Below are 24,271 nucleotides of genomic sequence, written 5' to 3' on the forward strand. Positions count from 1 at the left end.
GCAGGCTTCGGTACCTTGGACATGAGCTAGGACCTTAAGATTCTGCATGAAAGGAGGACAAGCAGCCGAGTTGCACGTCAGAATGTGAAAAGTGTTCATATGTAGTAAAAACCTGAGAAATCCGTCCGTTTTCGTCATTTGTTATCGATTCGACTTAAAGCCAGATGGTCACATTGGCCGCTCTTCTCTCTGAAACGTTTGTACATATCGTCTGCAAAGCTATGTAGCGTGCAGCGGTATGTTCAGACACTAAAATCACCATAGTAGAACACAGATGAAGCATCTAAGTTGATGTAATAGGCAGTAAGAAATAGTACAAATCAAGTTTTAGGAATCGATTATTGACTTTTTAGCTGGCTTTGGTGCCTTGGACATGAGCTAGGACTTCGAGATTCTGCATAAAAGGAGGACCAGCAGCCCAGTTGCACGGGAGAATGTGAAAAGTGTTCATATGTAGTAAAAATCTGAGAAATCCGTCCGTTTTCGTCATTTGTTATCGAATCGACTTAAAGCCAGATCGTCACATTGGCCGCTCTTCTCTCTGAAACGGTTGTACTTATCGTCTGCAAAGCTATGTCGCGTGTTGCGGTATGCGGAGACACTAAAAGCACCATAGTAGAACACAGATCACGCTTCTAAGTTGATGTAATACCCAGTAAGAAGTAGTACATTTCAAGTTTAAGGTATCGATTATTGACTTTTTAGCTGGCTTTGGTGCCTTGGACATGAGCTAGGACGTTAACATTCTTCATGAAAGGAGGACTAGCAGCCGAGTTGCACGGGAGAATGTGAAAAGTGTTCATATGTAGTAAAAACCTTAGAAATCCGTCCGTTTTCGTCATTTGTTATCGAATCGACTTAAAGCCAGATCGTCACATTGGCCGCTCTTCTCTCTGAAACGGTTGTACTTATCGTCTGCAAAGCTATGTCACGTGCTGCGGTATGCGGAGACACTAAAATCACCACAGCAGAACACAGATGAAGCTTCTAAGTTGATGTAATATCCAGGAAGAAGTAGTACAATTCAAGTTTTAGGTATCGATTATCCACTTTTTAGCTGGCTTTGGTGCATTGGACATGAGCTAGGAACTTAAGATTCTGCATGAAATGTGGACTAGCAGCCGAGTTCCACGGGAGAATGTGAAAAGTGTTCATATGTAGTAAAAACCTGAGAAATCCGTCCGTTTTCGTCATTTATTATCGAATCGACTTAAAGCCAGATCGTCACATTGGCCGCTCTTCTCTCTGAAACGGTTGTACTTATCGTCTGCAAAACTATGTCCCGTGCTGCGGTATGCGGAGAAACTAAAAGCACCGTAGTAGAACACAGATGAAGCGTCAAAGTCATGTAATAGCCAGTAAGAAGTAGTACAATTCAAGTTTTAGGTATCGATTATTGACTTTTTAGCTGGCTTTGGTGCCTTGGACATGAGCTAGGACCTTAAGATTCTGCATGAAAGGAGGACTAGCAGCCGAGTTGCACGGGAGAATGTGAAAAGTGTTCATATGTAGTAAAAACCTGAGAAATCCGTCCGTTTTCGTCATTTGTTATCGAATCGACTTATAGCCAGATCGTCACATTGGCCGCTCTTCTCTCTGAAACGGTTGTACTTATCGTCTGCAAAGCTATGTCGCGTGCTGCGGTATGCGGAGACACTAAAATCACCATAGTAGAACACAGATGAAGCTTCTAAGTTGATGCAACAGCCAGTAAGAAGTAGAACAATTCAAGTTTTAGGTATCGATTATTGTCTTTTTAGCTGGCTTCGGTACCTTGGACACGAGCTAGGACCTTAAGATTCTGCATGAAAGGAGGACAAGCAGCCGAGTTGCACGTCAGAATGTGAAAAGTGTTCATATGTAGTAAAAACCTGAGAAATCCGTCCGTTTTCGTCATTTGTTATCGAATCGACTTAAAGCCAGATCGTCACATTGGCCGCTCTTCTCTCTGAAACGGTTGTACTTATCGTCTGAAAAGCTATGTCGCGTGCTGCGGTATGCTGACACACTAAAATCACCATAGTAGAACACAGATGAAGCTTCGAAGTTGATGTAATAGCCAGTAAGAAGTAGTCCAATTCAAGATTTAGGTATCGATTATTGACTTCTTAGCTGGCTTTCGTGCCTTGGACATGAGCTAGGACTTTAAGATTCTGCATAAAAGGAGGACTAGCAGCCCAGTTGCACGGGAGAATGTGAAAAGTGTTCATATGTAGTAAAAACCTGAGAAATCCGTCCGTTTTCGTCATTTGTTATCGAATCGACTTAAAGCCAGATCGTCACATTGGCCGCTCTTCTCTCTGAAACGGTTGTACTTATCGTCTGCAAAGCTATGTCGCGTGTTGCGGTATGCGGAGACACTAAAAGCACCATAGTAGAACACAGATGAAGCTTCTAAGTTGATGTAATACCCAGTAAGAAGTAGTACATTTCAAGTTTAAGGTATCGATTATTGACTTCTTAGCTGGCTTTGGTGCCTTGGACATGAGCTAGGACGTTAACATTCTTCATGAAAGGAGGACTAGCAGCCGAGTTGCACGGGAGAATGTGAAAAGTGTTCATATGTAGTAAAACCTTAGAAATCCGTCCGTTTTCGTCATTTGTTATCGAATCGACTTAAAGCCAGATCGTCACATTGGCCGCTCTTCTCTCTGAAACGGTTGTACTTATCGTCTGCAAAGCTATGTCACGTGCTGCGGTATGCGGAGACACTAAAATCACCACAGCAGAACACAGATGAAGCTTCTAAGTTGATGTAATATCCAGGAAGAAGTAGTACAATTCAAGTTTTAGGTATCGATTATCGACTTTTTAGCTGGCTTTGGTGCATTGGACATGAGCTAGGAACTTAAGATTCTGCATGAAAGGTGGACTAGCAGCCGAGTTCCACGGGAGAATGTGAAAAGTGTTCATATGTAGTAAAAACCTGAGAAATCCATCCGTTTTCGTCATTTGTTATCGAATCGACTTAAAGCCAGATGGTCACATTGGCCGCTCTTCTCTCTGAAACGGTTGTACTTATCGTCTGCAAAGCAATGTCGCGTGCTGCGGCATGCTGAGACACTGAAAGCACCATAGTAGAACACAGATGAAGCATCTAAGTTGATGTAATAGCCAGTAAGAAGTAGTACAATTCAAGCTTTAGGAATCGATTATTGACTTTTTAGCTGGCTTTCGTGCCTTGGATATGAGCTAGGACTTTAAGATTCTGCATAAAAGGAGGACTAGCAGCCCAGTTGCACGGGAGAATGTGAAAAGTGTTCATATGTAGTAAAAACCTGAGAAATCCGTCCGTTTTCGTCATTTGTTATCGAATCGACTTAAAGCCAGATCGTCACATTGGCTGCTCTTCTCTCTGAAACGGTTGTACTTATCGTCTGCAAAGCTATGTCGCGTGTTGCGGTATGCTGAGACACTAAAAGCACCATAGTAGAACACAGATGAAGCTTCTAAGTTGATGTAATACCCAGTAAGAAGTAGTACATTTCAAGTTCAAGGTATCGACTATTGACGTTTTAGATGGCTTTGGTGCCTTGGACATGAGCTAGGACCTTAACATTCTTCATGAAAGGAGGACTAGCAGCCGAGTGGCACGGGAGATTGTGAAAAGTGTTCATATGTAGTAAAAACCTTAGAAATCCGTCCGTTTTCGTCATTTGTTATCGAATCGACTTAAAGCCAGATCGTCACATTGGCCGCTCTTCTCTCTGAAACGGTTGTACTTATTGTCTGCAAAGCTATGTCACGTACCGCGGTATGCGGAGACACTAAAATCACCACAGCAGAACACAGATGAATCTTCTAAGTTGATGTAATATCCAGGAAGAAGTAGTACAATTCAAGTTTTAGGTATCGATTATCGACTTTTTAGCTGGCTTTGGTGCATTGGACATGAGCTAGGACCTTTAGATTCTACATGAAAGGTGGACTAGCAGCCGAGTTCCACGGGAGAATGTGAAAAGTGTTCATATGTAGTAAAAACCTGAGAAATCCGTCCGTTTTCGTCATTTGTTATCGAATCGACTTAAAGCCAGATCGTCACATTGGCCGCTCTTCTCTCTGAAACGGTTGTACTTATCGTCTGCAAAACTATGTCGCGTGCTGCGGTATGAGGAGAAACTAAAAGCACCGTAGTAGAACACAGATGAAGCTTCTAAGTTGATGTAATAGCCAGTAAGAAGTAGTACAATTCAAGTTTTACGTATCGATTATTGACTTTTTAGCTGGCTTTGGTGCCTTGGACATGAGCTAGGACCTTAAGATTCTGCATGAAAGGAGGACTAGCAGCCGAGTTGCACGGGAGAATGTGAAAAGTGTTCATATGTAGTAAAAACCTGAGAAATCCGTCCGTTTTCGTCATTTGTTATCGAATCGACTTAAAGCCAGATCTTCACATTGGCCGCTCTTCTCTCTGAAACGGTTGTACTTATCGTCTGCAAAGCTATGTCGCGTGCTGCGGTATGCGGAGACATTAAAATCACCATAGTAGAACACAGATGAAGCTTCTAAGTTGATGCAATAGCCAGTAAGAAGTAGAACAATTCAAGTTTTAGGTATCGATTATTGTCTTTTTAGCTGGCTTCGGTACCTTGGACATGAGCTAGGACCTTAAGATTCTGCATGAAAGGAGGACTAGCAGCCGAGTTGCACGTCAGAATGTGAAAAGTGTTCATATGTAGTAAAAACCTGAGAAATCCGTCCGTTTTCGTCATTTGTTATCGAATCGACTTAAAGCCAGATGGTCACATTGGCCGCTCTTCTCTCTGAAACGTTTGTACATATCGTCTGCAAAGCTATGTAGCGTGCAGCGGTATGATCAGACACTAAAATCACCATAGTAGAACACAGATGAAGCATCTAAGTTGATGTAATAGGCAGTAAGAAATAGTACAAATCAAGTTTTAGGAATCGATTATTGACTTTTTAGCTGGCTTTGGTGCCTTGGACATGAGCTAGGACTTTGAGATTCTGCATAAAAGGAGGACCAGCAGCCCAGTTGCACGGGAGAATGTGAAATGTGTTCATATGTAGTAAAAACCTGAGAAATCCGTCCGTTTTCGTCATTTGTTATCGAATCGACTTAAAGCCAGATCGTCACATTGGCCGCTCTTCTCTCTGAAACGGTTGTACTTATCGTCTGAAAAGCTATGTCGCGTGCTGCGGAATGCTTAGACACTAAAAGCACCATAGTAGAACACAGATCAAGCTTCTAAGTTGATGTAATAGCCAGTAAGAAGTAGTACAATTCAAGTTTTAGGTATTGAATATGGACCATTTAGCTGGCTTTGGTGCCTTGGACATGAGCTAGGAACTTAAGATTCTGCATGAAAGGAGGACTAGCAGCCGAGTTGCACGGGAGAATGTGAAAAGTGTTCATATGTAGTAATAACCTGAGTAATCCGTCCTTTTTCGTCATTTCTTAGCGAATCGACTTAAAGCCAGATCGTCACATTGGCCGCTCTTCTCTCTAAAACGGTTGGGCTTATCGTCTGCAAAGCTATGTCGCGTGTTGCCGTAGGCGGAAACAGGAAAAGCACCATAGTAGAACACAGATGAAGCTTCTAAGTTGATGTAATAGCCAGTAAGAAGTAGTCCGATTCAAGATTTAGGTATCGATTATTGACTTTTTAGATGGCTTTCGTGCCTTGGACATGAGCTAGGACCTTAAGATTCTGCATGAAAGGTGGACTAGCAGCCGAGTTCCACGGGAGAATGTGAAAAGTGTTCATATGTAGTAAAAACCTGAGAAATCCGTCCGTTTTCGTCATTTGTTATCGAATCGACTTAAAGCCAGATCGTCACATTGGCCGCTCTTCTCTCTGAAACGGTTGTACTTATCGTCTGCAAAACTATGTCGCGTGCTGCGGTATGCGGAGACACTAAAAGCACCATAGTAGAACACAGATGAAGCTTCTAAGTTGATGCAATAGCCAGTAAGAAGTAGAACAATTCAAGTTTTAGGTATCTATTATTGACTTTTTAGCTGGCTTCGGTACCTTGGACATGAGCTAGGACCTTAAGATTCTGCATGAAAGGAGGACTAGATGCCGAGTTGCACGTCAGAATGTGAAAAGCGTTCATATGTAGTAAAAACCTGAGAAATCCATCCGTTTTCGTCATTTGTTATCGAATCGACTTAAAGCCAGATGGTCACATTGGCCGCTCTTCTCTCTGAAACGGTTGTACTTATCGTCTGCAAAGCTATGTCGCGTGCTGCGGCATGCTGAGACACTGAAAGCACCATAGTAGAACACAGATGAAGCATCTAAGTTGATGTAATAGCCAGTAAGAAGTAGTACAATTCAAGCTTTAGGAATCGATTATTGACTTTTTAGCTGGCTTTCGTGCCTTGGACATGAGCTAGGACTTTAAGATTCTGCATAAAAGGAGGACTAGCAGCCCAGTTGCATGGGAGAATGTGAATAGTGTTCATATGTAGTAAAAACCTGAGAAATCCGTCCGTTTTCGTCATTTGTTATCGAATCGACTTAAAGCCAGATCGTCACATTGGCCGCTCTTCTCTCTGAAACGGTTGTACTTATCGTCTGCAAAGCTATGTCGCGTGTTGCGGTATGTGGAGACACTAAAAGCACCATAGTAGAACACAGATGAAGCTTCTAAGTTGATGTAATACCCAGTAAGAAGTAGTACATTTCAAGTTCAAGGTATCGACTATTGACTTTTTAGCTGGCTTTGGTGCCTTGGACATGAGCTAGGACCTTAACATTCTTCATGAAAGGAGGACTAGCAGCCGAGTTGCACAGGAGAATGTGAAAAGTGTTCATATGTAGTAAAAACCTTAGAAATCCGTCCGTTTTCGTCATTTGTTATCGAATCGACTTAAAGCCAGATCGTCACATTGGCCGCTCTTCTCTCTGAAACGGTTGTACTTATCGTCTGCAAAGCTATGTCACGTACCGCGATATGCGGAGACACTAGAATCACCACAGCAGAACACAGATGAAGCTTCTAAGTTGATGTAATATCCAGGAAGAAGTAGTACAATTCAAGTTTTAGGTATCGATTATCGACTTTTTAGCTGGCTTTGGTGCATTGGACATGAGCTAGGACCTTAAGATTCTACATGAAAGGTGGACTAGCAGCCGAGTTCCACGGGAGAATGTGAAAAGTGTTCATATGTAGTAAAAACCTGAGAAATCCGTCCGTTTTCGTCATTTGTTATCGAATCGACTTAAAGCCAGATCGTCACATTGGCCGCTCTTCTCTCTGAAACGGTTGTACTTATCGTCTGCAAAGCTATGTCGCGTGCTGCGGTATGCGGAGAAACTAAAAGCACCGTAGTAGAACACAGATGAAGCTTCTAAGTTGATGTAATAGCCAGTAAGAAGTAGTACAATTCAAGTTTTACTTATCGATTATTGACTTTTTAGCTGGCTTTGGTGCCTTGGACATGAGCTAGGACCTTAAGATTCTGCATGAAAGGAGGACTAGCAACCGAGTTGCACGGTAGAATGTGAAAAGTGTTCATATGTAGTAAAAACCTGAGAAATCCGTCCGTTTTCGTCATTTGTTATCGAATCGACTTAAAGCCAGATCGTCACATTGGCCGCTCTTCTCTCTGAAACGGTTGTACTTATCGTCTGCAAAGCTATGTCACGTGCTGCGGTATGCGGAGACACTAAAATCACCATAGTAGAACACAGATGAAGCATCTAAGTTGATGTAATAGCCAGTAAGAAGTAGTACAAATCAAGTTTTAGGAATCGATTATTGACTTTTTAGCTGGCTTTGGTGCCTTGGACATGAGCTAGGACTTTAAGATTCTGCATAAAAGGAGGACCAGCAGCCCAGTTGCACGGGAGAATGTGAAAAGTGTTCATATGTAGTAAAAACCTGAGAAATCCGTCCGTTTTCGTCATTTGTTATCGAATCGACTTAAAGCCAGATCGTCACATTGGCCGCTCTTCTCTCTGAAACGGTTGGGCTTATCGTCTGCAAAGCTATGTCGCGTGTTGCCGTAGGCGGAAACAGGAAAAGCACCATAGTAGAACACAGATGAAGCTTCTAAGTTGATGTAATAGCCAGTAAGAAGTAGTCCGATTCAAGATTTAGGTATCGATTATTGACTTTTTAGCTGGCTTTCGTGCCTTGGACATGAGCTAGTACTTTAAGATTCTGCATAAAAGGAGGACCAGCAGCCCAGTTGCACGGGAGAATGGAAAAAGTTTTCATATGTTGTAAAAACCTGAGAAATCCGTCCGTTTTCGTCATTTGTTATCGAATCGACTTAAAGCCAGATCCTCACATTGGCCGCTCTTCTCTCTGAAACGGTTGTACTTATCGTCTGCAAAGCTATGTCGCGTGCTGCGGTATGCGGAGACACTAAAAGCACCATAGTAGAACACAGATGAAGCTTCTAAGTTGATGTAATACCCAGTAAGAAGTAGTACAATTCAAGTTTTAGGTATCGATTATTGACTTTTCAGCTGGCTTTGGTGCATTGGACATGAGCTAGGACCTTAAGATTCTGCATGAAAGGTGGACTAGCAGCCGAGTTGCACGGGAGAATGTGAAAAGTGTTCATATGTAGTAAAAACCTGAGAAATCCGTCCGTTTTCGTCATTTGTTATCGAATCGACTTAAAGCCAGATCGTCACATTGGCCGCTCTTCTCTCTGAAACGGTTGTACTTATCGTCTGCAAAACTATGTCGCGTGCTGCGGTATGCGGAGACACTAAAAGCACCGTAGTAGAACACAGATGAAGCTTCTAAGTTGATGCAATAGCCAGTAAGAAGTAGAACAATTCAAGTTTTAGGTATCTATTATTGACTTTTTAGCTGGCTTCGGTACCTTGGACATGAGCTAGGACCTTAAGATTCTGCATGAAAGGAGGACTAGCAGCCGAGTTGCACGTCAGAATGTGAAAAGCGTTCATATGTAGTAAAAACCTGAGAAATCCATCTGTTTTCGTCATTTGTTATCGAATCGACTTAAAGCCAGATGGTCACATTGGCCGCTCTTCTCTCTGAAACGGTTGTACTTATCGTCTGCAAAGCTATGTCGCGTGCTGCGGCATGCTGAGACACTGAAAGCACCATAGTAGAACACAGATGAAGCATCTAAGTTGATGTAATAGCCAGTAAGAAGTAGTACAATTCAAGCTTTAGGAATCGATTATTGACTTTTTAGCTGGCTTTCGTGCCTTGGACATGAGCTAGGACTTTAAGATTCTGCATAAAAGGAGGACTAGCAGCCCAGTTGCACGGGAGAATGTGAAAAGTGTTCATATGTAGTAAAAACCTGAGAAATCCGTCCGTTTTCGTCATTTGTTATCGAATCGACTTAAAGCCAGATCGTCACATTGGCCGCTCTTCTCTCTGAAACGGTTGTACTTATCGTCTGCAAAGCTATGTCGCGTGTTGCGGTATGTGGAGACACTAAAAGCACCATAGTAGAACACAGATGAAGCTTCTAAGTTGATGTAATACCCAGTAAGAAGTAGTACATTTCAAGTTCAAGGTATCGACTATTGACTTTTTAGCTGGCTTAGGTGCCTTGGACATGAGCTAGGAACTTAACATTCTTCATGAAAGGAGGACTAGCAGCCGAGTTGCACGGGAGAATGTCAAAAGTGTTCATATGTAGTAAAAACCTCAGAAATCCGTCCGTTTTCGTCATTTGTTATCGAATCGACGTAAAGCCAGATCGTCACGTTGGCCGCTCTTCTCTCTGAAACGGTTGTACTTATCGTCTGCAAAGCTATGTCGCGTGCTGCGCTATGTGGAGACACTAAAAGCACCATAGTAGAACACAGACGAAGCTTTTAAGTTGATGTAATAGCCAGTAAGAAGTAGTACAATTCAAGTTTTAGGTATCGGTTATTGACTTTTTAGCTGGCTTTGGTGCCTTGGACATGAGCTAGGACCTTAAGATTCTGCATGAAAGGAGGACTAGCAGCCGAGTTGCACGGGAGAATGTCAAAAGTGTTCATATGTAGTAAAAACCTGAGAAATCCGTCTGTTTTCGTCATTTGTTATCGAATCGACTTAAAGCCAGATTGTCACGTTGGCCGCTCTTCTCTCTGAAACGGTTGTACTTATCGTCTGCAAAGCTATGTCGCGTGCTGCGGTATGCGGAGAAACTAAAAGCACCGTAGTAGAACACAGATGAAGCTTCTAAGTTGATGTAATAGCCAGTAAGAAGTAGTAAAATTCAAGTTTTACTTATCGATTATTGACTTTTTAGCTGGCTTTGGTGCCTTGGACATGAGCTAGGACCTTAAGATTCTGCATGAAAGGAGGACTAGCAACCGAGTTGCACGGTAGAATGTGAAAAGTGTTCATATGTAGTAAAAACCTGAGAAATCCGTCCGTTTTCGTCATTTGTTATCGAATCGACTTAAAGCCAGATCGTCACATTGGCCGCTCTTCTCTCTGAAACGGTTGTACTTATCGTCTGCAAAGCTATGTCACGTGCTGCGGTATGCGGAGACACTAAAATCACCATAGTAGAACACAGATGAAGCATCTAAGTTGATGTAATAGCCAGTAAGAAGTAGTACAAATCAAGTTTTAGGAATCGATTATTGACTTTTTAGCTGGCTTTGGTGCCTTGGACATGAGCTAGGACTTTAAGATTCTGCATAAAAGGAGGACCAGCAGCCCAGTTGCACGGGAGAATGTGAAAAGTGTTCATATGTAGTAAAAACCTGAGAAATCCGTCCGTTTTCGTCATTTGTTATCGAATCGACTTAAAACCAGATCGTCACATTGGCCGCTCTTCTCTCTGAAACGGTTGTACTTATCGTCTGAAAAGCTATGTCGCGTGCTGCGGAATGCTGAGACACTAAAAGCACCATAGTAGAACACAGATGAAGCTTCTAAGTTGATGTAATAGCCAGTAAGAAGTCGTACAATTCAAGTTTTAGGTATTGAATATGGACCTTTTAGCTGGCTTTGGTGCCTTGGACATGAGCTAGGACCTTAAGATTCTGCATGAAAGGAGGACTAGCAGCCGAGTTGCACGGGAGAATGTGAAAAGTGGTCATATGTAGTAAAAACCTGAGAAATCCGTTCGTTTTCGTCATTTGTTATCGAATCGACTTAAAGCCAGTTAGTCACATTGGCCGCTCTTCTCTCTGAAACGGTTGTACTTATCGTCTCCAAAGCTATGTCGCGTACTGCGCTATGTGGAGACACTAAAAGCACCATAGTAGAACACAGATGAAGCTCCTAAGATGATGTAATAGCCAGTAAGAAGTAGTACAATTCAAGTTTTAGGTATCGGTTATTGACTTTTTAGCTGGCTTTGGTGCCTTGGACATGAGCTAGGACCTTAAGATTCTGCATGAAAGGAGGACTAGCAGCCGAGTTGCACGGGAGAATGTCAGAAGTGTTCATATGTAGTAAAAACCTGAGAAATCCGTCCGTTTTCGTCATTTGTTATCGAATCGCTTTAAAGCCAGATCGTCACATTGGCCGCTCTTCTCTCTGAAACGGTTGTACTTATCGTCTGCAAAACTATGTCACGTGTTGCCGTAGGCGGAAACAGGAAAAGCACCATAGTAGAACACAGACGAAGCTTCTAAGTTGATGTAATAGCCAGTAAGAAGTAGTACAATTCAAGTTTTAGGTATCGATTATTGACTTTTTAACTGGCTTTGGTGCCTTGGCCATGAGCTAGGACCTTGACATTCTGCATGAAAGGAGGACTAGATGCCGAGTTGCGCGGGAGAATGTGAAATGTGTTCATATGTAGTAAAAACCTGAGTAATCCGTCCGTTTTTGTCATTTGTTATCGAATCGACTTAAAGACAGATCGTCACATTGACCGCTCTTCTCTCTGAAACGGTTGTACTTATCGTCTGAAAAGCTATGTCGCGTGCTGCGGTATGCTGAGACACTAAAAGCACCATAGTAGAACACAGATGAAGCTTCTAAGTTGATGTAATAGCCAGTAAGAAGTAGTCCAATTCAAGATTTAGGTATTGATTATTGACTTTTTAGCTGGCTTTGGTGCCTTGGACATGAGCTAGGACCTTAAGATTCTGCATGAAAGGAGCACTAGCAGCCGAGTTGCACGGGAGAATGTGAAAAGTGGTCATATGTAGTAAAAACATGAGAAATCCGTCCGTTTTCGTCATTTGTTATCGAATCGACTTAAAGCCAGATCGTCACATTGGCCGCTCTTCTCTCTGAAACGGTTGTACTTATCGTCTGCAAAGCTATGTCGCGTACTGCGATATTCGGAGACACTAAAAGCACCATAGTAGAACACAGATGAAGCTCCTAAGATGATGTAATAGCCAGTAAGAAGTAGTACAATTCAAGTTTTAGGTATCGGTTATTGACTTTTTAGCTGGCTTTGGTGCCTTGGACATGAGCTAGGACCTTAAGATTCTGCATGAAAGGAGGACTAGCAGCCGAGTTGCACGGGAGAATGTGAAAAGTGTTCATATGTAGTAGAAACCTGAGAAATCCGTCCGTTTTCGTCATTTGTTATCGAATCGACGTAAAGCCAGATCGACACGTTGGCCGCTCTTCTCTCTGAAACGGTTGTACTTATCGTCTGCAAAGCTATGTCGCGTTCTGCGCTATGTGGAGACACTAAAAGCACCATAGTAGAACACAGACGAAGCTTCTAAGTTGATGTAATAGCAAGTAAGAAGTAGTACAATTCAAGTTTTAGGTATCGATTATTGACTTTTTAGCTGGCTTTGGTGCATTGGACATGAGCTAGGACCTTAAGATTCTGCATGAAAGGTGGACTAGCAGCCGAGTTCCACGGGAGAATGTGAAAAGTGTTCATATGTAGTAATAACCTGAGGAATCCGTCCGTTTTCGTCATTTGTTATCGAATCGACTTAAAGCCAGATCGTCACATTGGCCGCTCTTCTCTCTGAAACGGTTGTACTTATCGTCTGCAAAGCTATGTCGCGTACTGCGATATTCGGAGACACTAAAAGCACCATAGTAGAACACAGATGAAGCTCCTAAGATGATGTAATAGCCAGTAAGAAGTAGTACAATTCAAGTTTTAGGTATCGGTTATTGACTTTTTAGCTGGCTTTGGTGCCTTGGACATGAGCTAGGACCTTAAGATTCTGCATGAAAGGAGGACTAGCAGCCGAGTTGCACGGGAGAATGTGAAAAGTGTTCATATGTAGTAAAAACCTGAGAAATCCGTCCGTTTTCGTCATTTGTTATCGAATCGACTTAAAGCCAGATCGTCATATTGGCCGCTCTTCTCTCTGAAACGGTTGTACTTATCGTCTGCAAAACTATGTCACGTGTTGCCGTAGGCGGAAACAGGAAAAGCACCATAGTAGAACACAGACGAAGCTTCTAAGTTGATGTAATACCCAGTAAGAGGTAGTACAATTCAAGTTTAAGGTATCGATTATTGACTTTTTAGCTGGCTTTGGACCCTTGGACATGAGCTAGGACCTTAACATTCTTCATGAAAGGAGGACTAGCAGCCGAGTTGCACGGGAGAATGTGAAAAGTGTTCATATGTAGTAAAAACCTTAGAAATCCGTCCGTTTTCGTCATTTGTTATCGAATCGACTTAAAGCCAGATCGTCACATTGGCCGCTCTTCTCTCTGAAACGGTTGTACTTATCGTCTGCAAAGCTATGTCACGTGCTGCGGTATGCGGAGACACTAAAATCACCACAGTAGAACACAGATGAAGCTTCTAAGTTGATGTAATATCCAGTAAGAAGTAGTACAATTCAAGTTTTAGGTATCGATTATTGACTTTTTAGCTGGCTTTGGTGCCTTGGTCATGAGCTAGGACTTTAAGATTCTGCATGAAAGGAGGACTAGCAGCCGAGTTGCACGGGAGAATGTGAAAAGTGTTCATATGTAGTAAAAACCTGAGAAATCCGTCCGTTTTCGTCATTTGTTATCGAATCGACTTAAAGCCAGATCGTCACATTGGCAGCTCTTCTCTCTGAAATGGTTGTACTTATCGTCTGCAAAACTATGTCGCGTGCTGCGGTATGCGGAGAAACTAAAAGCACCGTAGTAGAACACAGATGAAGCTTCTAAGTTGATGTAATAGCCAGTAAGAAGTAGTACAATTCAAGTTTAAGTATTGATTATTGACTTTTTAGCTGGCTTTGGTGCCTTGGACATGAGCTAGGACCTTAAGATTCTGCATGAAAGGAGGACTAGCAGCCGAGTTGCACGGGAGAATGTGAAAAGTGGTCATATGTAGTAAAAACCTGAGAAATCCGTTCGTTTTCGTCATTTGTTATCGAATCGACTTAAAGCCAGATCGTCACATTGGCCGCTCTTCTCTCTAAAAAGGTTGTACTTATCGTCTGCAAAGCTATGTCGCGTACTGCGATATTCGGAGACACTAAAAGCACCATAGTAGAACACAGATGAAGCTCCTAAGATGATGTAATAGCCAGTAAGAAGTAGTACAAATCAAGTTTTAGGTATCGGTTATTGACTTTTTAGCTGGCTTTGGTGCCTTGGACATGAGCTAGGACCTTAAGATTCTGCATGAAAGGAGGACTAGCAGCCGAGTTGCACGGGAGAATGTCAAAAGTGTTCATATGTAGTAAAAACCTGAGAAATCCGTCCGTTTTCGTCATTTGTTATCGAATCGACTTAAAGCCAGATCGTCACATTGGCCGCTCTTCTCTCTGAAACGGTTGTACTTATCGTCTGCAAAGCTATGTCACGTGATGCCGTAGGCGGAAACAGGAAAAGCACCATAGTAGAACACAGACGAAGCTTCTAAGTTGATGTAATAGCCAGTAAGAAGTAGTACAATTCAAGTTTTAGGTATCGATTATTGACTTTTTAACTGGCTTTGGTGCCTTGGCCATGAGCTAGGACCTTGACATTCTGCATGAAAGGAGGACTAGCAGCCGAGTTGCACGGGAGAATGTGAAAAGTGTTCATATGTAGTAAAAACCTGAGAAATCCGTCCGTTTTCGTCATTTGTTATCGAATCGACTTAAAGCCAGATCGGCACATTGGCCGCTCTTCTCTCTGAAACGGTTGTACTTATCGTCTGCAAAGCTATGTCGCGTGCTGCGGTATGTGGAGACACTAAAATCACCATAGTAGAAGACAGATGAAGCTTCTAAGTTGATGCAATAGCCAGTAAGAAGTAGAACAATTCAAGTTTTAGGTATCGATTATTGTCTTTTTAGCTGGCTTCGGTACCTTGGACATGAGCTAGGACCTTAAGATTCTGCATGAAAGGAGGACTAGCAGCCGAGTTGCACGGGAGAATGTCAAAAGTGTTCATATGTAGTAAAAACCTGAGAAATCCGTCCTTTTTCGTCATTTGTTATCGAATCGACTTAAAGCCAGATCGTCACATTGGCCGCTCTTCTCTCTGAAACGGTTGTACTTATTGTCTGCAAAGCTATGTCACGTGCTGCGGTATGCGGAGACACTAAAATCACCACAGTAGAACACAGATGAAGCTTCTAAGTTGATGTAATATCCAGTAAGAAGTAGTACAATTCAAGTTTTAGGTATCGATTATTGACTTTTTAGCTGGCTTTGGTGCCTTGGACATGAGCTAGGACTTTAAGATTCTGCATGAAAGGAGGACTAGCAGCCGAGTTGCACGGGAGAATGTGAAAAGTGTTCATATGTAGTAAAAACCTGAGAAATCCGTCCGTTTTCGTCATTTGTTATCGAATCGACTTAAAGCCAGATCGTCACATTGGCAGCTCTTCTCTCTGAAATGGTTGTACTTATCGTCTGCAAAACTATGTCGCGTGCTGCGGTATGCGGAGAAACTAAAAGCACCGTAGTAGAACACAGATGAAGCTTCTAAGTTGATGTAATAGCCAGTAAGAAGTAGTACAATTCAAGTTTAAGTATTGATTATTGACTTTTTAGCTGGCTTTGGTGCCTTGGACATGAGCTAGGACCTTAAGATTCTGCATGAAAGGAGGACTAGCAGCCGAGTTGCACGGGAGAATGTGAAAAGTGTTCATATGTAGTAAAAACCTGAGAAATCCGTCCGTTTTCGTCATTTGTTATCGAATCGACTTATAGCCAGATCGTCACATTGGCCGCTCTTCTCTCTGAAACGGTTGTACTTATCGTCTGCAAAGCTATGTCGCGTGCTGCGGTATGCGGAGACACTAAAATCACCATAGTAGAACACAGATGAAGCTTCTAAGTTGATGCAACAGCCAGTAAGAAGTTGAACAATTCAAGTTTTAGGTATCGATTATTGACTTTTTAACTGGCTTTGGTGCCTTGGCCATGAGCTAGGACCTTGACATTCTGCATGAAAGGAGGACTAGCAGCCGAGTTGCGCGGGAGAATGTGAAATGTGTTCATATGTAGTAAAAACCTGAGTAATCCGTCCGTTTTCGTCATTTGTTATCGAATCGACTTAAAGACAGATCGTCACATTGGCCGCTCTTCTCTCTGAAACGGTTGTACTTATCGTCTGAAAAGCTATGTCGCGTGCTGCGGCATGCTGAGACACTAAAAGCACCATAGTAGAACACAGATCAAGCTTCTAAGTTGATGTAATAGCCAGTAAGAAGTAGTACAATTCAAGTTTTAGGTATTGAATTTGGACCTTTTAGCTGGCTTTGGTGCCTTGGACATGAGCTAGGACCTTAAGATTCTGCATGAAAGGAGGACTAGCAGCCGAGTTGCACGGGAGAATGTGAAAAGTGTTCATATGTAGTAATAACCTTAGAAATCCGTCCTTTTTCGTCATTTGTTAGCGAATCGACTTAAAGCCAGATCGTCACATTGGCCGCTCTTCTCTCTGAAACGGTTGTGCTTATCGTCTGCAAAGCTATGTCGCGTGTTGCCGTAGGCGGAAAAAGGAAAAGCACCATAGTAGAACACAGATGAAGCTTCTAAGTTGATGTAATAGCCAGTAAGAAGTAATCCAATTCAAGATTTAGGTATCGATTATTGACTTTTTAGCTGGCTTTCGTGCCTTGGACGTGAGATAGGACTTTAAGATTCTGCATAAAAGGAGGACTAGCAGCCCAGTTGCACGGGAGAATGTGAAAAGTGTTCATATGTAGTAAAAACCTGAGAAATCCGTCCGTTTTCGTCATTTGTTATCGAATCGACTTAAAACCAGATCGTCACATTGGCCGCTCTTCTCTCTGAAACGGTTGTACTTATCGTCTGCAAAACTATGTCGCGTGCTGCGGTATGCGGAGACACTAAAAGCACCATTGTAGAACACAGATGAAGCTTCTAAGTTGATGTAATACCCAGTAAGAAGTAGTACAATTCAAGTATAAGGTATCGATTATTGACTTTTTAGCTGGCTTTGGACCCTTGGACATGAGCTAGGACCTTAACATTCTTCATGAAACGAGGACTAGCAGCCGAGTTGCACGGGAGAATGTGAAAAGTGTTCATATGTAGTAAAAACCTTAGAAATCCGTCCGTTTTCGTCATTTGTTATCGAATCGACTTAAAGCCAGATCGTCACATTGGCCGCTCTTCTCTCTGAAACGGTTGTGCTTATCGTCTGCAAAGCTATGTCGCGTGTTGCCGTAGGCGGAAACTGGAAAAGCACCATAGTAGAACACAGATGAAGCTTCTAAGTTGATGTAATAGCCAGTAAGAAGTAGTCCAATACAAGATTTAGGTATCGATTATTGACTTTTTAGCTGGCTTTCGTGCCTTGGACATGAGCAAGGACTTTAAGATTCTGCATAAAAGGAGGACTAGCAGCCCAGTTGCACGGGAGAATGTGAAAAGTGTTCATATGTAGTAAAAACCTGAGAAATCCGTCCGTTTTCGTCATTTGTTATCGAATCGACTTAAAACCAGATCGTCACATTGGCCGCTCTTCTCTCTGAAACGGTTGTACTTATCGTCTGCAAAACTATGTCGCGTGCTGCGGTATGCGGAGACACTAAAAGCACCATAGTAGAACACAGATGAAGCTTCTAAGTTGATGTAATACCCAGTAAGAAGTAGTACAATTCAAGTTTAAGGTATCGATTATTGACTTTTTAGCTGGCTTTGGACCCTTGGACATGAGCTAGGACCTTAACATTCTTCATGAAAGGAGGACTAGCAGCCGAGTTGAACGGGAGAATGTGAAAAGTGTTCATATGTAGTAAAAACCTTAGAAATCCGTCCGTTTTCGTCATTTGTTATCGAATCGACTTAAAGCCAGATCGTCACATTGGCCGCTCTTCTCTCTGAAACGGTTGTACTTTTCGTCTGCAAAGCTATGTCACGTGCTGCGGTATGCGGAGAAACTAAAAGCACCGTAGTAGAACACAGATGAAGCTTCTAAGTTGATGTAATAGCCAGTAAGAAGTAGTACTATTCAAGTTTTAGGTATTGATTATTGACTTTTTAGATGGCTTTGGTGCATTGGACATGAGCTAGGACCTTAAGATTCTGCATGAAAGGAGCACTGGCAGCCGAGTTGCACGGGAGAATGTGAAAAGTGGTCATATGTAGTAAAAACATGAGAAATCCGTCCGTTTTCGTCATTTGTTATCGAATCGACTTAAAGCCAGATCGTCACATTGGCCGCTCTTCTCTCTGAAACGGTTGTACTTATCGTCTGCAAAGCTATGTCGCGTACTGCGATATTCGGAGACACTAAAAGCACCATAGTAGGACACAGATGAAGCTCCTAAGATGATGTAATAGCCAGTAAGAAGTAGTACAATTCAAGTTTTAGGTATCGGTTATTGACTTTTTAGCTGGCTTTGGTGCCTTGGACATGAGCTAGGACCTTAAGATTCTGCATGAAAGGAGGACTAGCAACCGAGTTGCACGGGAGAATGTCAAAAGTGTTCATATGTAGTAAAAACCTGAGAAATCCGTCCGTTTTCGACATTTGTTATCGAAGCGACGTAAAGCCAGATCGTCACGTTGGCCGCTCTTCTCTCTGAAACGGTTGTGCTTATCGTCTGCAAAGCTATGTCGCGTGTTGCCGTAGGCGGAAACAGGAAAAGCACCATAGTAGAACACAGATGAAGCTTCTAAGTTGATGTAATAGCCAGTAAGAATTAGTCCAATTCAAGATTTAGGTATCGATTATTGACTTTTTAGCTGGCTTTCGTGCCTTGGACATGAGCTAGGACTTTAAGATTCTGCATAAAAGGAGGACTAGCAGCCCAGTTGCACGGGAGAATGTGAAAAGTGTTCATATGTAGTAAAAACCTGAGATATCCGTCCGTTTTCGTCATTTGTTATCGAATCGACTTAAAACCAGATCGTCACATTGGCCGCTCTTCTCTCTGAAACGGTTGTACCTATCGTCTGCAAAACTATGTCGCGTGCTGCGGTATGCGGAGACACTAAAAGCACCATAGTAGAACACAGATGAAGCTTCTAAGTTGATGTAATACCCAGTAAGAAGTAGTACAATTCAAGTTTAAGGTATCGATTATTGACTTTTTAGCTGGCTTTTGACCCTTGGACATGAGCTAGGACCTTAACATTCTGCATGAAAGGAGGACTAGCAGCCGAGTTGCACGGGAGAATGTGAAAAGTGTTCATATGTAGTAATAACCTGAGAAATCCGTCCTTTTTCGTCATTTGTTATCGAATCGACTTAAAGCCAGATCGTCACATTGGCAGCTCTTCTCTCTGAAATGGTTGTACTTATCGTCTGCAAAACTATGTCGCGTGCTGCGGTATGCGGAGAAACTAAAAGCACCGTAGTAGAACACAGATGAAGCTTCTAAGTTGATGTAATAGCCAGTAAGAAGTAGTACAATTCAAGTTTAAGTATTGATTATTGACTTTTTAGCTGGCTTTGGTGCCTTGGACATGAGCTAGGACCTTAAGATTCTGCATGAAAGGAGGACTAGCAGCCGAGTTGCACGGGAGAATGAGAAAAGTGTTCATATGTAGTAAAAACCTGAGAAATCCGTCCGTTTTCGTCATTTGTTATCGAATCGACTTATAGCCAGATCGTCACATTGGCCGCTCTTCTCTCTGAAACGGTTGTACTTATCGTCTGCAAAGCTATGTCGCGTGCTGCGGTATGCGGAGACACTAAAATCACCATAGTAGAACACAGATGAAGCTTCTAAGTTGAAGTAATAGCCAGTAGGAAGTAGTACAATTCAAGTTTTAGGTATCGATTATTGACTTTTTAGCTGGCTTTGGTGCCTTGGACATGAGCTAGGACCTTAAGATTCTGCATGAAAGGAGGACTAGCAGCCGAGTTGCACGGGAGAATGTGAAAAGTGTTCATATGTAGTAAAAACCTGAGAAATCCGTCCGTTTTCGTCATTTGTTATCGAATCGACTTAAAGCCAGATCGTCACATTGGCCGCTCTTCTCTCTGAAACGGTTGTACTTATCGTCTGCAAAGCTATGTCACGTGATGCCGTAGGCGGAAACAGGAAAAGCACCATAGTAGAACACAGACGAAGCTTCTAAGTTGATGTAATAGCCAGTAAGAAGTAGTACAATTCAAGTTTTAGGTATCGATTATTGACTTTTTAACTGGCTTTGGTGTATGGCCATGAGCTAGGACCTTGACATTCTGCATGAAAGGAGGACTAGCAGCCGAGTTGCACGGGAGAATGTGAAAAGTGTTCATATGTAGTAATAACCTGAGAAATCCGTCCTTTTTCGTCATTTGTTATCGAATCGACTTAAAGCCAGATCGTCACATTGGCAGCTCTTCTCTCTGAAATGGTTGTACTTATCGTCTGCAAAACTATGTCGCGTGCTGCGGTATGCGGAGAAACTAAAAGCACCGTAGTAGAACACAGATGAAGCTTCTAAGTTTATGTAATAGCCAGTAAGAAGTAGTACAATTCAAGTTTTAGGTATTGATTATTGACTTTTTAGCTGGCTTTGGTGCCTTGGACATGAGCTAGGACCTTAAGATTCTGCATGAAAGGAGGACTAGCAGCCGAGTTGCACGGGAGAATGTGAAAAGTGGTCATATGTAGTAAAAACCTGAGAAATCCGTTCGTTTTCGTCATTTGTTATCGAATCGACTTAAAGCCAGATCGTCACATTGGCCGCTCTTCTCTCTGAAACGGTTGTACTTATCGTCTGCAAAGCTATGTCGCGTACTGCGGTATTCGGAGACACTAAAAGCACCATAGTAGAACACAGATGAAGCTCCTAAGATGATGTAATAGCCAGTAAGAAGTAGTACAATTCAAGTTTTAGGTATCGGTTATTGACTTTTTAGCTGGCTTTGGTGCCTTGGACATGAGCTAGGACCTTAAGATTCTGCATGAAAGGAGGACTAGCAGCCGAGTTGCACGGGAGAATGTCTAAAGTGTTCATATGTAGTAAAAACCTGAGAAATCCGTCCGTTTTCGTCATTTGTTATCGAATCGACATAAAGCCAGATCGTCACATTGGCCGCTCTTCTCTCTGAAACGGTTGTACTTATCGTCTGCAAAGCTATGTCGCGTGCTGCGCTATGTGGAGACACTAAAAGCACCATAGTAGAACACAGACGAAGCTTCTAAGTTGATGTAATAGCCAGTAAGAAGTAGTACAATTCAAGTTTTAGGTATCGATTATTGACTTTTTAGCTGGCTTTGGTGCATTGGACATGAGCTAGGACCTTAAGATTCTGCATGAAAGGAGGACTAGCAGCCGAGTTGCACGGGAGAATGTGAAAATTGTTCATATGTAGTAAAAACCTGAGAAATCCGTCCGTTTTCGTCATTTGTTATCGAATCGACTTAAAGCCAGATCGTCACATTGGCCGCTCTTCTCTCTGAAACGGTTGTACTTATCGTCTGCAAAACTACGTCGCGTGCTGCGGTATGCGGAGACACTAAAAGCACCATAGTAGAACACAGATGAAGCTTCTAAGTTGATGTAATACCCAGTAAGAAGTAGTACAATTCACGTTTAAGGTATCGATTATTGACTTTTTAGCTGGCTTTGGACCCTTGGACATGAGCTAGGACCTTAACATTCTTCATGAAAGGAGGACTAGCAGCCGAGTTGCACGGGAGAATGTGAAAAGTGTTCATATGTAGTAAAAACCTGAGAAATCGGTAAGTTTTCGTCATTTGTTATCGAATCGACTTAAAGCCAGATCGTCACATTGGCCGCTCTTCTCTCTGAAACGGTTGTACTTATCGTCTGCAAAGCTATGTCACGTGCTGCGGTATGCAGAGACACTAAAATCACCCAGTAGAACACAGATGAAGCTTCTGAGTTGATGTAATATCCAGTAAGAAGTAGTACAATTCAAGTTTTAGGTATCGATTATTGACTTTTTAGCTGGCTTTGGTGCCTTGGACATGAGCTAGGACCTTAACATTCTTCATGAAAGGAGGACTAGCAGCCGAGTTGCACGGGAGAATGTGAAAAGTGTTCATATATAGTAAAAACCTGAGAAATCCGTCCGTTTTCGTCATTTGTTATCAAATCGACTTAAAGCCAGATCGTCACATTGGCCGCTCTTCTCTCTGAAACGGTTGTACTTATCGTCTGCAAAGCTATGTCGCGTACTGCGGTATTCGGAGACACTAAAAGCACCATAGTAGAACACAGATGAAGCTTCTAAGATGATGTAATAGCCAGTAAGAAGAAGTACAATTCAAGTTTTAGGTATCGGTTATGGACTTTTTAGCTGGCTTTGGTGCTTTGGACATGAGCTAGGACCTTAAGATTCTGCATGAAAGGAGGACTAGCAGCCGAGTTGCACGGGAGAATGTGAAAAGTGTTCATATGTAGTAAAAACCTGAGAAATCCGTCCGTTTTCGTCATTTGTTATCGAATCGACTTAAAGCCAGATCGTAACATTGGCCGCTCTTCTCTCTGAAACGGTTGTACTTATCGTCTGCAAAGCTATGTCGCGTGTTGCCGTAGGCGGAAACAGGAAAAGCACCATAATAGAACACAGATGAAGCTTCTAAGTTGATGTAATACCCAGTAAGAAGTAGTCCAATTCAAGTTTTAGGTATCGATTATTGACTTTTTAGCTGGCTTTGGTGCCTTGGACATGAGCTAGGCCTTTACGATTCTGCATAATAGGAGGACTAGCAGCCGAGTTGCACGGGAGAATGTGAAAAGTGTTCATATGTAGTAAAAACCTGAGAAATCCGTCCGTTTTCGTCATTTGTTATCGAATCGACTTAAAGCCAGATCGTCACATTGGCCGCTCTTCTCTCTGAAACGGTTGCACTTATCGTCTGCAAAGCTATGTCGCGTGTTGCCGTAGGCGGAAACAGGAAAAGCACCATAATAGAACACAGATGAAGCTTCTAAGTTGATGTAATACCCAGTAAGAAGTAGTCCAATTCAAGTTTTAGGTATCGATTATTGACTTTTTAGCTGGCTTTGGTGCCTTGGACATGAGCTAGGCCTTTACGATTCTGCATAATAGGAGGAATAGCAGCCGAGTTGCACGGGAGAATGTGAAAAGTGTTCATATGTAGTAAAAACCTGAGAAATCCGTCCGTTTTCGTCATTTGTTATCGAATCGACTTAAAGCCAGATCGTCACATTGGCCGCTCTTCTCTCTGAAACGGTTGTACTTATCGTCTGCAAAGCTATGTCGCGTGTCGCCGTAGGCGGAAACAGGAAAAGCACCATAATAGAACACAGATGAAGCTTCTAAGTTGATGTAAGACCCAGTAAGAAGTAGTCCAATTCAAGTTTTAGGTATCGATTATTGACTTTTTAGCTGGCTTTGGTGCCTTGGACATGAGCTAGGCCTTTACGATTCTGCATAATAGGAGGAATAGCAGCCGAGTTGCACGGGAGAATGTGAAAAGTGATCATATGTAGTAAAAACCTGAGAAATCCGTCCGTTTTCGTCATTTGTTATCGAATCGACTTAAAGCCAGATCGTCACATTGGCCGCTCTTCTCTCTGAAACGGTTGTACTTATCGTCTGCAAAGCTATGTCGCGTGCTGCGCTATGTGGAGACACTAAAATCACCATAGTAGAACACAGACGAAGCTTCTAAGTTGATGTAATAGCCAGTAAGAAGTAGTACAATTCAAGTTTTAGGTATCGATTATTGACTTTTTAGCTGGCTTTGGTGCATTGGACATGAGCTAGGACCTTAAGATTCTGCATGAAAGGAGGATTAGCAGCCGAGTTGCACGGGAGAATGTGAAAAGTGTTCATATGTAGTAAAAACCTGAGAAATCCGTCCGTTTTCGTCATTTGTTATCGAATCGACTTTTAGCCAGATCGTCACATTGGCCGCTCTTCTCTCTGAAACGGTTGTACTTATCGTCTGCAAAACTACGTCGCGTGCTGCGGTATGCGGAGGCACTAAAAGCACCATAGTAGAACACAGATGAAGCTTCTAAGTTGATGTAATACCCAGTAAGAAGTAGTACAATTCAAGTTTAAGGTATCGATTAT

Source organism: Schistocerca gregaria, unplaced genomic scaffold (genome assembly GCF_023897955.1).
Source record: "Schistocerca gregaria isolate iqSchGreg1 unplaced genomic scaffold, iqSchGreg1.2 ptg000043l, whole genome shotgun sequence".
Taxonomy (NCBI): domain Eukaryota; kingdom Metazoa; phylum Arthropoda; class Insecta; order Orthoptera; family Acrididae; genus Schistocerca; species Schistocerca gregaria.